The sequence below is a fragment of the Oryctolagus cuniculus genome, chromosome 5 (assembly GCF_051225735.1).
Source record: "Oryctolagus cuniculus isolate XC-2025 breed Fujian yellow rabbit chromosome 5, ASM5122573v1, whole genome shotgun sequence".
NCBI lineage: Eukaryota > Metazoa > Chordata > Mammalia > Lagomorpha > Leporidae > Oryctolagus > Oryctolagus cuniculus.
In genome coordinates, this window is record NC_142871.1 from 5,408,359 (window position 1) to 5,422,308 (window position 13,950).

Consider the following 13,950-nt stretch of genomic DNA (forward strand, 5'->3'; position numbering starts at 1 on the left):
AACAGTGCACTGGCATAGGACAGAAAGTGGGACGAAAAGTGTTACTTCATGTCAGCTTTCCTGGTCCCCCACCAACCCTCGCTCTGGTTCCCCACTTCATCTGCATTTTTCACTTGGGCTTTGTCATTAGCAGCCCAGTTGGGCTCCCTTTGCCAGCTTTTCCTTGTCACTCTCTTTAGATACGACTTCTAGTGTTGCCCTCCAGCCTCATGGATCTTAATTGTGCCAACAATGCGCCATCCTCCACATCAGAGCCTACGGGATAGGTCATTGGCACTACCCTCGTTCAGCTCCACCAGGTCAGGAATGATCATTGGACTTGCTGGTCTTAGACCTGTCCTCTGGAGCGGCCCAGGGTACATCTAATCCCTGGAAGTATTTTAAGAGTGTGATCCTATCCCTCTCCCTATGTACTTTTTAAAGGATGGATATAAATGTTTGCATCTGCGGAGAGCTTGTCTGCCTTGTGCCCAGCCCAGAGAGCATTTTCCTGGGATGTTCTATTTTCATCTGTGGTTCTGTTTAGCAACACCGTCATACCCTGAGCTTGTGGTCAACCAGGTCGCGCCACCCCTCTCCCCCTCTCACATGAACCTGCTGGTAAGCCTGGTCTCTGCTTTGTTATTCATGTCACTTTTTAAACATCGAATTATTGTGTATTGTGTCGTAATTTTTATTTTTACTTAGATTCATTATTCTAGCTGGTTCTAGCATCTTTTTGAGTCTCAATTCTTTCGTGTGCCTTGATGTCTTCTAGAGCATTTGCTGTGCACTAAGTTAATACATAAACAATTTGTGTGTCAAAAACGCAGATAAAAGAGTTCAAGAGGGTGCTGGCCAACAGCTTTGAAGCATGTGCATTGGGATGGCGTGGATAAGTCAATGAACGATGGGTTCTGGGAACTAGCTCTCTTGCTGTCAAAGAGGGGCAGATATGGAAAGGGAACGGCTGCTGGACTTGGGTCAGAGATGTCAGCGTGAATTAATGTTTGTGTTTGAGAGACGGATACAAGAATAATCATGCCAGTGGTGTGGCACAGAAGGTAAAGCTGCTGCCCGAGATGCTGACATCCCAGAGGGGCACCAGTGTCTATGCTGACTGCTCCACTTCCGGTCCAGCTCCCTGCTAATGGCCTGGAAGAGCATGGAAGATGGCCCAAGTGTTTGGGCCCCTGCCAGCCACCTGGGAGACCCAGGTGAGGCTCGGCTTCAGCCTGGCCCAGCCCTGTTCATTGCAGCCATTTGGGGAGTGAACCAGCAGATGGAAGATCTCTCTCTCTCTCTCTCTCTCTCTCTGTAACTCTGACTTTCAAATGAAACAAACTTTTTTTTTTTAAAGAACAGCCATGTATTTGTGTTTGTATGCTAGCTGGCACCGGTGTGCGTGTTCCCTTGCCTGTCTGCTGAGAGGGCCTGAAGTGGTGACATTCCAGCAGCAGCACGCTTGTCCTGGGTCCGCATCTGGGTCTCTAATCCAATCCTCCAGTTGGAGAGACGACTTCTTCCAGGGTTGGGTCAGGGAAAACAGGAGATGGCCTGCAGTGTCTTGTAGTAGCAAAAATGGAGGAAATGCTCAAATAGCAAAGGGATGGGATGCATCAAAGGAACACGAGAATCAAACCCAAATAGCTCCCAGTGGCCAAAGCCATAAAGATTTGAGCAAAAAAGTAAATAATGTAGTACTGCATTGTAACTCATGATATAAAATAAATACACATGAGTCCGTGTTGACACCAATAAATGATCAAATAAACGGGAGAGAAGGGACCCATATTTCTCACAGAATTCCAAATACAGCCACGTATCTTCCCACCACAACAACACATCCTGAACACTGTGTCGTCACGCCACCTCACCGCTGTGGGGACATCGTAGTGTGCCTGCCCCGACTCCAGTGGCTATGACATGACAAGGCAGTGGAATCTTACGACCCTGCCATCCTGCACACGGTCTGCTGTTGACCGAAAGGTCATTCCGTGTTGCATGACTGTAATCTACATTGACGATTCCCCATCCAAGACCTGGAGTGTAATTTCACCCCCAACCCTGAGAGCCGCTGGGCTCACTGACATGCTTCCAGAATAGAGTGTTGGGGGGGGGGGGAACCAAGGGATTTTGCAATGGACAGGCCTGGCAAACACCACCTAGGCCAGGTGAGCAAGGTTTGTGCCATCGGTGATAAATCGCCCAGACTGCATGGGTCTGACAAGAGGCGTGGCATTCTTCCTCTGCGATCCTCTTCCCCAACCCGGCCAAGTGCAGTCTATTCATGAAAAAAAATCAACAAAACACAACAAACAAACAAAGTGAGGGACATTCTACAAAAGAACTGACATATATCGTCTTAAAAATTGTCAAGGTCATCAAAAACAAGGGCAGATTGAAAAACTGTCACAGAGTAGACAAGAAATGTAGTGTCACTGCAACTATTCTCCGTGTCTAAGATTATTCCTCCCCAGTTATTGACAAATAAAAAGAACAGACAGGAAAATAAGTGACCTTTTTTTTTTTTTAAGTGCCCAATAGGACAAGAACAAGGATGCTACAATGCCCACCGTGACCTCTTGTCAGCTGGGTTCACGCCAAGACCCAGCGTGTCTTGACAGAATCAGGCTGACCACCGATCTTCCCACGTGTGGGCAGGTGGCACCCAGCCTGGGCTTCGAATCCTAGAAGCTGAAGCACCAATGTCCTTCTAGTCATGGCAGGAGGGTGTGTCTACTTCCAGGACACAATATGTTGAATTCCTCCACACTCAACCCCACCAAGCTCAGCCATTCTTTCTTTTATTTTGGTGGGCAGTTCCTGCTTAGAAACCCACCGATATTCCAGGCTAACCCTGCCAACATCCAGGGTCCACATTGTGTTTCCCCCTGCTGTAATCTTTCCTTGTTTATCTGTGGTCAGACTCCCCTCTCCCTGGCAGCTAGATGAAGAATGTGTGGGTCACCTGGGAGTCCCCTTGCCTCTCTCGAGGACTCAGCCAGTCTCTCACCTGCCAGGGGGCTTGCTTCCCTTAGCTCTTCCCCATTTTCCACCCACACAGCAGGTGATCTCAAGCCCCAGGACCCTGTGAGCAAGTCCTCTGCCCACTCCCTCGACCTGTGGCCCCACAAGGCCTCCCCCTGGCCATTGGACCATCTGCCTCCAATTTCCTTTCAAATAAAATCTACAGCTCTCAGTCTTGACTTTGCCAGTCCCACCCATCTGCCTTTCTGTCCAGCACAGAGATGAATCCCAGCCTCCCTCTTCCTCTTGACTTCCCGGCTACCTGGTCCCTGCGTCTGGGCACTTGCACCTCCCAGCTGGCTTCATGCAAAACCTTCCCTTTGGCCTCTCCACCTCCCTTCCTCCCTCTCACCTCTCATCCACCCCTTTAGGAAGCTTTCGAATCCGATCCTCTGCATGACTCCGTGTCACTCCAGCTGTTTTAGCAGCTCCTTGACATTTATGAGCAGTTATAAAGAACGTTATTTCTTCTGTTTCTGGCATTTCTGTTTTCCGTATTTTATGTGAGTATAAGTTGTTTTGGATTCAGGCTCTGTGTTTTTTAACAACTTGTTGTTTATTTACATGGGGTTTGCTAAAGTGCTATTTAAACAACTTTTTCCCTATATAGCTTGACAAAATGTTTGTTGAACACAATGACTGCCCAGGTGAAAACAATATTTTTGGGCACTGGTTCGAGTCCCGGCTGCTCCACTTCTGATCCAGCTCCCTGCTAATGTGCCTGGGAGTTCCTGTGCCAAGTTCCTGGGCCCCTGTACTCATGTGGGAGATCCCGAAGTAACTCCTGGCTCTTGGCTTTGTATGGGCCCAGCTCTAGCCATTGCAGCCATCTGGGGAGTGAACCAGCAGATGGAAGACCTTTCTGTCTCTCTGTCTCTCTGTGTCTGTCTCTGTTTGTCTCTCTATATATAACTCTGCCTTTCAAATAAATAAATAAATCTTTATAGAACACTCATGCTTCAGTTTGCTAAGTGTGTCCCCTTCATGCTGGACTGTCTCCAGTGGGTTGCTGCCTGACCAGGTTTGGTGCTACTCTGCACAGTTGGTGGTTTCATACGCCGACCCCGTGGTGTCCCTGGGCCCACCTCTGGTAGGACACCTTCCTCCGTGTCGTGCCCCAGGTGGCTGGGCCTGCATCGGCTCATTCAGCGCCCATGTGGCCTTTGGCCCTGTGCCCCGGCTGAGGCTGCGGGTGGCGTGCCCAGCCTGACGCTTACCCAAGTCCCCGTGAGGCGCCTGTGCAGAGACACCACGCAGCTCTCTCTCTGCACGGTTCCCTCATCTGGGCGTCTTCACAAAGCGCTTCCCTTCCCAGAGCACGGCTTGTACCTGGTAAACCACACTTCACAGACCTACCCGTCTGCAGACAGAGGCTCTAAAACAGGTCCTGGTTGTTCCTTCTCTTCCTGGACGACAGGACAGCTGCCACTCTCACCAAACTCCTCGCAGCTTCCGGAAGCGTCGGCGTCTCTTCAGCGAAGGCCCTTGTCAGAGCACAGGGCTTGCGCCTACTCCAGTGCCGTCACGGCTTGGCGCCGGCCTGCAGTCTCTCCCGCTGAGTTCACGCGAAAGCACGTGGGGTTTGTGGATCCCTGCCTTGAGATGCGAGCCTGCGACAGGGCGGGGCAGGCCCGGGTTCGAGCCAGCAAAGGAAGAAGGCCACCTGCGGCCTTCGCTGAGCTCTGCCAGGCTGGGGCCTGGTGCCGTCTGCGGGAGTGTCTGGGTGATTGTGGGTTTCTGTATGTCTGTGTGTGAGTGCGCATGTTTGTGTGCACGAGTGTGTATGTGTGCTTTGTGCATGTGCTGTGTGTAACCATGTGTGTGCACGTGTGTGTGTGTCCACTCGGGTGCTGTGTGTGTGCACCAGCCAGCAGCGGTGGGGAGGCTCCTTCCCAGGAGGCAGCAGGTGCGGGGCTGAGAGCAGGGTGGGGTGCAGGGAGGTGATTCCCAGGCTGCAGGCCTCCCAGCCCCTGGGCAGCTGGGTACCTTGGCTGTGGGACACCAGGCCCTCAGTGGATAGGAGCGCAGCCACACGCAGCACCCCGCCTGCTGCTGCCCAGAGCCAGCTCCCGGGCTGCCCACAGGCACCTGAAGCTTCTGATCTGCCAGGCGGTGACTACACCGACCTGGAAGCATGGGCTGGCAGGAGAGGCGGTGCCGGAAGGGCTTTATCCGTGACGCCTGCCCTTCGACACTGCCCAGGGCTCCTCCTGAACTGACGTGCAGCCTGCTTCTGTCTCCTCTGGGACCAAAGGACGGAGGGCAGAGGGGAGGGATCAGGGGCTGTCTCGCGGGGAGCTGACCTCGCCCGCCGTGGCAGGGTGTGGCTGTGATCAGCCTCTGGGGGTCCTGAATTATTGGCTCTCAATTGATCTACTGATTTATTGATTTCATAAAAGTCATTTGTCATCATCACTGGTTCAAGACAAAGAACCCGATTTATCTTCAGTTTGGCCAACGTCATCAATAGTAGTAGATGTTTTGCTGATTCTGCTGGGTGACTGAGTCCCACGGCCGGATCACAGGAAGCCTCTGTCACCGTCTCGGTTCTGGTCTCAGGGCCGTGCCCACCAGCTGGGCCCAGCTGCAACCACAGCTCCTGACAGTGAGGTGTGTGGGGCCAGCCTGGTCAGCCTGCCATGGCCGGACCTCCCTCTGAGCCTGTCCCTTCGCGGGGGGATGTTGAGGCGCAGTGGGAATGAGGTCATCAGCCAGCGCGGCCTCACTTCCTCCAGATGTTAGTGGCCAACTGGGCAAGGAAAAGAAAGGGCTGCATGCCCAGCAGAGGAGCACACAAGTGCTCCCAGGATCTTCATTTCGCCACAGCAAAGCCACAAAGCTGGAGTGCACAGGCCAGCTGGCATGCACACATGCAGGCACACGCACTCCCCAGCTCTGTCCGTGGCCCGGCAAGGACCCCAGGGTCCACTCCCCACCGTCCATCCCCCATCGTTGGAGGGTGTGGCCACCAGACCGGTTGCGGCCAGGTCCCTGGGAGCTTTCAGCTTTCTGGGTTTCTGCCCACGGCACCCCAAACCTCAGGGCTTGTCAGCCGCTTCTGGCCAAGCTGGGAGCGCCCATGCCAAGTCCACGTGCACTTTGGGGAAATGAAAAAAGGAAATGAATCTAGCTACTGATTCCTCTCTTCACCGCTCCACGCTGTGGAGTGCTGCCTCCTGGGGGCGCTGAGGAGAGGCCTCCTGGTGTCAGGTGTGTGTTCCCCGCAAGGCAGATCACGGGGACGGAATGCGGGGCCAGGGTGAGCCTTCCTGGCCGTCCCGGGCCTGGACCAGCCGCTGAGGGCAAACACTGCAGGTCTTTGTGAGGGCTCCTTGAGGACCAGGACGTCTCCTGGACACGCGTCCTCCACGTGCGGTGTCCGTGCCACGCTCTCCGGCCGCATGGATCCCGATGAGATGTCCGGTGCCTTTGGAAGGCATCGTGTCCCAACACCTGGTATTTTCTTCCCACGGTTTCAGTCCTCAAGGAAGACTGCTGCTCTGAATAATTAATCCCGGGGCTATTTAAAGCGTTTGTAGCTACAACCAGAAACCCCAGGCTGGTCATGCTTTTCCAAAGAGCCTCCCATTTTAGGAAGCCTTTGAATGCCCTTTGGTCTGCAAGAAACGTAAAAGTCAATGAAATATCTTTCTAAGTCTCGCAGCTCCCTAAGGATGTGTTTGTTGTTGTTGTTCTGAAATTTTTCCCTTTGTTATTATACGGAGCAGCTAATGGTTCACACCCTCGCATTCCGCGGATTCCCATGCAAAGAGCACTGGAGGGCTGTGCCCATCCTCACAGCTCAGCAGACACCTGCGGCTTGGGACCTAAAAGCGCAGGCTGTCCTCTGCCCTCCGCCAGGACCTGGTGCCTTTCTTGCCTCGGACGCCATGACGATGGCCACAGCGGAGATCCTGCCGCCGGCTTTCTCTGAGCCTTCCTCCTCCCACCCCACCCCTGCGGAGCCCTGAGCGCTTCAGGGAGGAATGGCACAGGCGGCAGCTTGCTCTGGATGGTGCTAGAAGCTCCAGGAATTCTGGCGGATCGTGTTTGCTGTAGGTGTTTTCTACTCGGTTTTGGCCAAATCTTTTGGCAAGTGAACGTGCTGCACTTCTAAACACTCCAAGAATGGTATGGAAAGGTAGAAGGACAGAGGCGAACTGCAATTTGTCTATTTTAAAAATTTTTATTTATTTGAAAGGCAGAGTGACAAAGAGAGAGCGAGAGAGCGAGTGAGAGAGAGCTTCCATCTGCTGGTTCATGCCACAACAGTCATGGCTGAACCAGGATGAGTTTGGGAGCCTGGAGCTCCATCCAGGTCTCCCACATGGGTGCAGGGGCCCAAACACGTGGGCCATCTTCTGCTGCTTTCCCAGGCACATTAGCAGGGAGCTGGATCAGAAGTGGAGCAGCCAGACTCCAACCAGCACTCACATCGGGATGCCAGTGTCCTGGGTCCTGAAATTCATTTATTTGAATTATCAAAAAGATTCTACATTTTCTAAAGTTTAACCACAGCAGTGAATGTAACAGCATAGAGTCAATTCTAATGAGTTTAGGATTTGATTTGCAGAATTTCTTTCAGCATAGATATTTCTTATTTATTCATTTATTTGAAAGTCAGAGTTACGGGGCGGGGGGGAGATCTTCCATCCACTGGTTCACCCCCTAGACTGTGCAATGGTCAGGGCTGCTCCAAACCAGAGCCAGGAACCAGGAGCTTTTCCCAGGTCAGGCGCCCGAGCACTTGGGCCACCCTCCCCTTCCTGCTTTCCCAGGCCATCAGCAGGCAGCTGGATCTGCAGCAAAGCAGCTGGGACAGGAACCTGCATCCACATGGGATGCTGGTGTTGTCACAGGTGACTCCAAGCATAAATATTTCTAAAGAAGGCAGAGCTTACGGCCACAGCCTGCCCAGGACCCTGTTCTGATCCCCCCAGGGGCCAGGTTCTGCTGACCAACGCTGGAGGAATGCGCAGAGGCGTGAATTTCCTTGTGAGAGCCGAGGGGTGGGACCCAGGAGGAGCCTACTGGTGCAGTGCTCCCTAGGCCGCTCGTCTGAACACAGGACTTGGAGCAGAAGAGGAGATGCGGTGCTGGCGAACCTGTTTGAGTGTTCCTGAGAGGTGCTCTCTCTTCCAGTGTCCCCCTGGTCCGTGCACAGCCAGTTCCTCCAGGGACCATCAACAGGACTGTGGGAAGTGGGCCCAAACTCCGCAACCAGAAACTGATGCTGTGGTCTCCTCTGGGCTGTTGCCACCTAGAACTCACGGAGATGCCAGCTGGGTGCAGGTGTAGGGCCAAAGGGTAGCGGAAAAATCCGAGCAGGGGGGTGTCGAGGGAAAAGTCAAGCAGCCCCAGGAGAGGGACCCATCCTGGAGAGGGACAGGTCCTCTGAGGAGCAGGGAGTGGCCTGTCTGGGCCAGAGATCGCGTCCTAGTCTCTCCCTGCCCTGGTGGGCGTGGGTTCTAGGGAGGGGGCTGTAGCCGGAGGACACACTGTTAATCAGAAAGAGGAAACTGGGGAGAACCCTCCCACGCATTGCTGTTCCCTTCGGCCAGGAGGAAGGAAGCAGCACACAGCATGGCCTATTTTTGGCCGGCACTTCCTGGAGTCCCTGGCAAGGAAGGGTGGGGAGGTTGTGGGGGGCACAGGTCCCTGATTCAGACACTGGCCCCGTCTCGACTTGTTGTGTGGCCTTGGGAGAGAAAACCGATGAACCCCGTGACAGCCAGCTCTGATTTGCAAGATGCACATCTTAGTCGCCACCTTTCAGGGTCTTCGTGACAGTGCTGGTGAGGTGCCTGCCACAGCACGGGGCTCCACACGGTGAGGTTTTTTTCTTAAAGTTCTGTGGTTCCTGGGAAAGGACCGCCATCTAAATTCTCTTGTTCCATGACCCACGTCAGGAATGAACTCCAGCCACCGGTTGTCATGAGATGTGGAAGGCTCCTGTTCAGGCTCAAACTCACACACACCCCAGGGGCTGGGGCAGGAAGCCTTTGCCCGGCGGGGAACACCCGGGGCTGGACTGCTGCACACAGTGAACCCATCAGTCAAGCAGCAGGGCCCTGACCACCGGACTGCCCGGCACGCCCTCTGAGGGGTGGCGTGAGCAGGGCCTTAGGGAATATGGAGGAAGCACCCTGGCCCCACGTGGGTGCTTAACCAAGGGTCACGATGTCTCCCAAGAGCCCCAAAGCTGGGAAGCACTGGACAGAGTTCTCTTTAAACAATAAGGTAGTTGTTTGCAGATAATCTGCATTCAACGCAGACACCTTCCTGGGTGGAAAACTTCAATGGAAAGCCGTGGGTCCAAACCTTCATCTGAAAAAGCAAAATACACTGACTATAAACTTGTGTGCAGCAGTGTCAAAGAATTCCGGACACCCAGACAAACACAGCGTAGGAAGTAGACCTGCGGAGGTTGTGGCTGGAGGGTGTCTCCCACCTGCTGCCTGCTTGGAGAAATCCGTCTTCCCTACCCCTGGGGCCCCCTAAATAAATCACACTAGGACGTAGCCCTGGGTCATAGAGCATCGTGCTACTTCCCCGTCCTCCTAACCGCTCCTCACTTGTTTACTGATTACTTTCTGCTTACAAGCACTGAGCGAGGGGCCGGGAAGGAGCCAACACGGAGGAAGATCCCCCCTTTGGAGGATCCCGGCTCTGGGCCGTCTTCCTGGCCAGTGACCCCGTTTTGGTGAAAATTGCTTTTGCTGGCCTCTCGCACCACCCCCTAGGCAGAGACCCGGCAGCCACAGCGGGGCAGCTGTGTTGGCCCCGGGCAGCTGATTCAGAACCCAACTCCAGATGAGCCAGTCCAGTCGGTTTTCCCAGAAACGAAGAATTCGGAATGAGAGCTACAAATTAGTCTCTACAGGTGTCCTGGGCTTAGGACAGATAAAGTCAAGAGATGAAGGAATGTTGTGTTTGGCAGAGAGAAAGGAATGGACCAGGCCTGCAGAGAGAGCGCGAAGGGAGAGGTGCTGTCCGGAGAACCGGAGGAAGCACAGTTGGATTCCTGCTCGCAGCCTCCCTTCCGGTGCTGCCGGCTCCATGGGTTTGGGTTGCATGTATCAAAATATGTCACCGGTGACCAGGGCCAAGGTCTTCCAGCAGCCCTACCACACTCTGGGCTGGGTCCTTCTCGGCTGAGGGGACGTCCTGTTCCCCACAAGATGCTCGTCAGCACCCCTGCCTCTCCCCACCACCAGATGCTCTGCCCCTGGGACCTTCCCTTGTGACAGCCAAAAAATGTCTCCATTCATTGCCAAATGTCTAGTGGGGGTGGGAAATTGTTCCTGGCTGAGCACCACTGACTTCAATAAAGAGAAGCTTATCTTTTTCTTTTTCTTTCTTACTTTTAGGTGAAAAGGATTCAGTCCAGACTGTGTAATGGCCCCAGAAAGTCTGCTTCTGACTTCTTCCTCCTTTGTTTATAGCAGGAGGCTTTTGTCCTCATTGTGACAAAACGGCTGCTCTACCTCCTGCATCACATCCATGCTTAGGAAGGAAGAAGGGGAGAGAGTGAAGAACTACACTGTTTTTTCCTGGTGCTTCATCCAATAAAATTTCAACCCCATGGTTTGCGGGTTACATTGGATTACCCCACCCCAAGGTAACCCCAAGGTCACCTCTGATGGTGACCTTATTTGGGTTGTTGTAGCAACCTTTTGCTAAGTGCGGGTGAGAGGGGTGGGCCCCTAATCCGATACGATTGGTGTCCTTATTAAAGGGAAAAATGGAGGCAGAGAGGCACACAAGGAGGCAATGTGTGAAGGGAAGCAGAGATGGGGGTGGCGTGAGCACAGAACCAAGTTATGCCAAAGATCGCCAGCCATCAGGGGGAGCTGGGCGGCCTGGGACTGAGCCCCCCAGAGCGATCCCCGCAGCGCACACTCCCAGCCTCTGAACGGGGTGCTTTGTTCTGGCAGCCCCAGGAAACTCTCCCATGCCGGCGCACAGGAGCCGAGGCTAGGGCTCTCGGGCAAGCTGCCAGCAAACTCGGCTCCAGGCTCCGTGAGCGCAGCCAGGACTCCCATAGTAAGCGCCCTTTGGAAGCTAGGCTGCGTCTTCCGGTGTCTGCAAGGCAAAGAACGCTGACAAAGACAAACTCCGTGAACCTGAACCTGCGGCCCCAGGAAGGAGACGAGATGTGCTGTGATGCTGATGCGAGGCGGAGCAAGGACCACCAGCGAGGGTGGATCCGCGGGCCTGGGACGGGCTGTTCCAGCGAGCGAAACACTGTTTCCATCCGGTGAGCCAGGAGGGTCAGAGGAGGAGTTGGTTGGCTCCAAGGCCAAGGGCCCCAGATGCGCCTTTCAAATGGATACAGAACCTGGGAGGCAGGGGCACCTGGGCCTGTGTGGGAAGCTGCGGTGGGCTCGGGTGGAACCTTAGGTTGTAACTGTTCCCAGAGCAAGCAGACTGTGGCTCTCACCTCCAGGGCAGGACCCAATTCTTGTATTAAAGACGTAGGATGGGGCCGGCGCTGTGGTGTAGCGGGTTAAAGCCCTGACCTGAAGTGCTGGCATCCCATATGGGCGGCTGCTCTGTTTCCAATCCAGCTCTGCTGTGGCCTGGGAAAGCAGTAGAGGATGGCCCAAGTGCTTGGGCTCCTGCACCCATGTGGGAGACCCAGAAGAAGCTCCTGGCTCCTGGCTCCTGATCAGCGCAGCTCCAGCTGTTGTGGCCATCTGGGGAGTGAACCAGCGGATGGAAGACCTCTCTCTCTCTCTGTCTCTACCTCTCTCTGTAACTCTGTCTTTCAAATAAATAAAATAAATCTTAAAAAAAAAAAGACGTAGGATGCAACTGGTTAATTGAAATGCGAATCTGAAACTTCTTTTCCTGTTTACTTAGGCTTCCAAATTTGCTTTTTCTAAAATAGTGAGGTACTGGTAATCCATCTTATGAAAACACTCTTACACACACACACACACACACACACACCCTGCGGCGTGTAGAAGATAAAGAACTGGAGGCCCCTTCCAGCCCCTCCTCTCCGCGGCGATGGTATTCCTTTGCAGAACCTTTGGCTCTTGCCTTGGGGCCTCCGGCCTTTCTTCACATCTGACCTCCATCAGGGCCTTGTTATTTCGCACTCTGGTGGCGTCACTTCTTGGCCCCAAACACCGGGTGAGAACCTGCAAGGCATGGCCAAGCCCTTTCCCGGACGGCGTGCCGAGGAGCTGGGCGGGTGTAACAGGGCTCTGTAATTAGATTTGCCCAGCGAGGACGAAGGGCAGGGGACACTGACTGCCCTGGGCAGTCCAGCAGACAGGTATCTCCCAGCCTCGCGGTCCTGCCCGGAGCACAGTGGAAAACAGCAGGCACTGACTTATCGGAGGGTGCAACCCTTCCACGGCTTTTAGCCCATGCGTGACAGCCTGTCTCCGGGCGGACCTGAGGCTGGGCATCTGGGAGCAAATTCTGAGCGTGTTCCTGTAGCCCGAGGAGGCACATTTTGGGAAATACTGGACTAAGGAGGTCAGGTAGGTTTGCCTGCTGCAGAACTTTATTTGGAGTTTTAAAAATTCCGCATGCAGCGTTTCCCAAGTTTGTTTGACCAAGGTGCTCTCCCGGCCACCTGCCAGTTTCTCCAGGTTAAAGCAGTGACCATTCAGGATAGAGGTGAGAACACAGCCAGGTGGCCCGGCTGTGGGGGCTGGAACAGACCAAGGGGAGCACCGTGGCTCTGGCGTCTGGCACATTCTCTGCCACACACTGGTGCAGGGATAATTTCATCTCTAGAAGCTGGTTGACCTCCAAGGTAGATGGGGCATTTCCATTTCCACTCCTTTTCCCCTCACTCAGGGTTTCCATGGCAACGTCAGAGCAGGCATCCCACAGCCTCAGTCCCCACCTCTAGCCCCCAGCCCAGCCGCCTCTTGGCCACAGCCTCCATAACTTGGGAGTAGAACCACAAGCAGTTGTCTCTCCAAAATACGCCCAGAATTTATATCTATTTTCTTACGAGGGCAGGCCCACGGGTGGGCACGCCCGGGATGTTCCAGGCCAGTCTCCAGCAAGCACTGCCTGCCATTTCAGGCCTTAGGGCTGGGTGGCGGGGTGAGGCGGGCAGCGCTCATATTCATGGTTGGGTTAATTTATGGGATGTATCCAAGCTAGCGCTACCGCTGGGAGGCAACCCCACGGAGCCCGGCAGGTGGAATGTGCCCGTCGCCACTCCATTAAGCTCCTCTGTGCTCACGGCCGTTGCCGCCTGCCTGTGCGTGCGGTTTGAGTGCCAAGACACACTCTTCCCCACGCTGGCCCACCGCCACGACAGTCCCAGCAAACAGAACCTGGCTGAGGAGCGTCCCCGGGCTCCAAGAGCTCCTGGACACTGTCAGGCGCCCGTTAGCACCCCTCGGAGCCCCAGGGAAGGCCTCAGACCCTGGGGTCTTTCACAAGTCGAGCGCGTCCCCGCCGGGGTCTGCATCCACTGGCAGCCTCTCTGTGGCTGCTGACGCCTGCACCTGCGTCCGAGGCAGGGACAGGGCCTCCCGTTCTGTCCCTCTCCTCTGGTTGGCTCTTTGTGCTCTTGGGCGGCTTCTGTGAGAATGTTTTGGAGGAGGGGGATCAGAGACACTCTGGTTCCAGCCACCCCGTGGAGGCTCCGACAGCTGGGCGCGACCGCAGGGGAGGGTGGCCGTGAGGCTGGAGGAGGGACAGCTTGCCCGGGTGCCGATTGGAAGAGGCACATTTTTAGGACTTCCCCTGTGTCAGCTTAGCTGGACAGTGAGCATCTCTCATTCGCCTGCTGTTTGGTGTCCCTGGGATAAGGAACTTACGAGTGATAACTGCTCCATGGTGGGGACTCTCGGCTTTCTGCTCTCCCACATCCAGCGGTGAGTCGGTGGCTTCCTTAGTTTCAGAGATGTTTGGAGGAGATGTGGCTAACACAAGACCCAGACCATGCAGTTCAGGAGCCCT

General features: G+C 54.6%; 1 long non-coding RNA gene across 3 annotated transcripts; it reads left to right on the top strand.

Annotated features, from left to right (window-relative positions):
* The first annotated feature begins 211 nt into the window (after nucleotides 1–211).
* Nucleotides 212–11,812, top strand: LOC103349946 (uncharacterized). 3 transcript variants are annotated; one of them, XR_016233564.1, is made up of 5 exons: nucleotides 212–600; nucleotides 7,950–8,135; nucleotides 10,380–10,630; nucleotides 10,947–11,269; nucleotides 11,580–11,812. It is a non-coding gene; the product is annotated as an uncharacterized LOC103349946 (long non-coding RNA). The 3 variants fall into 3 exon arrangements; XR_011388431.2 differs by having other exon boundaries at nucleotides 421–600; nucleotides 7,950–8,161; XR_518050.5 differs by lacking the exon at nucleotides 7,950–8,135 and having other exon boundaries at nucleotides 292–600.
* The last annotated feature ends 2,138 nt before the right edge of the window (nucleotides 11,813–13,950 follow it).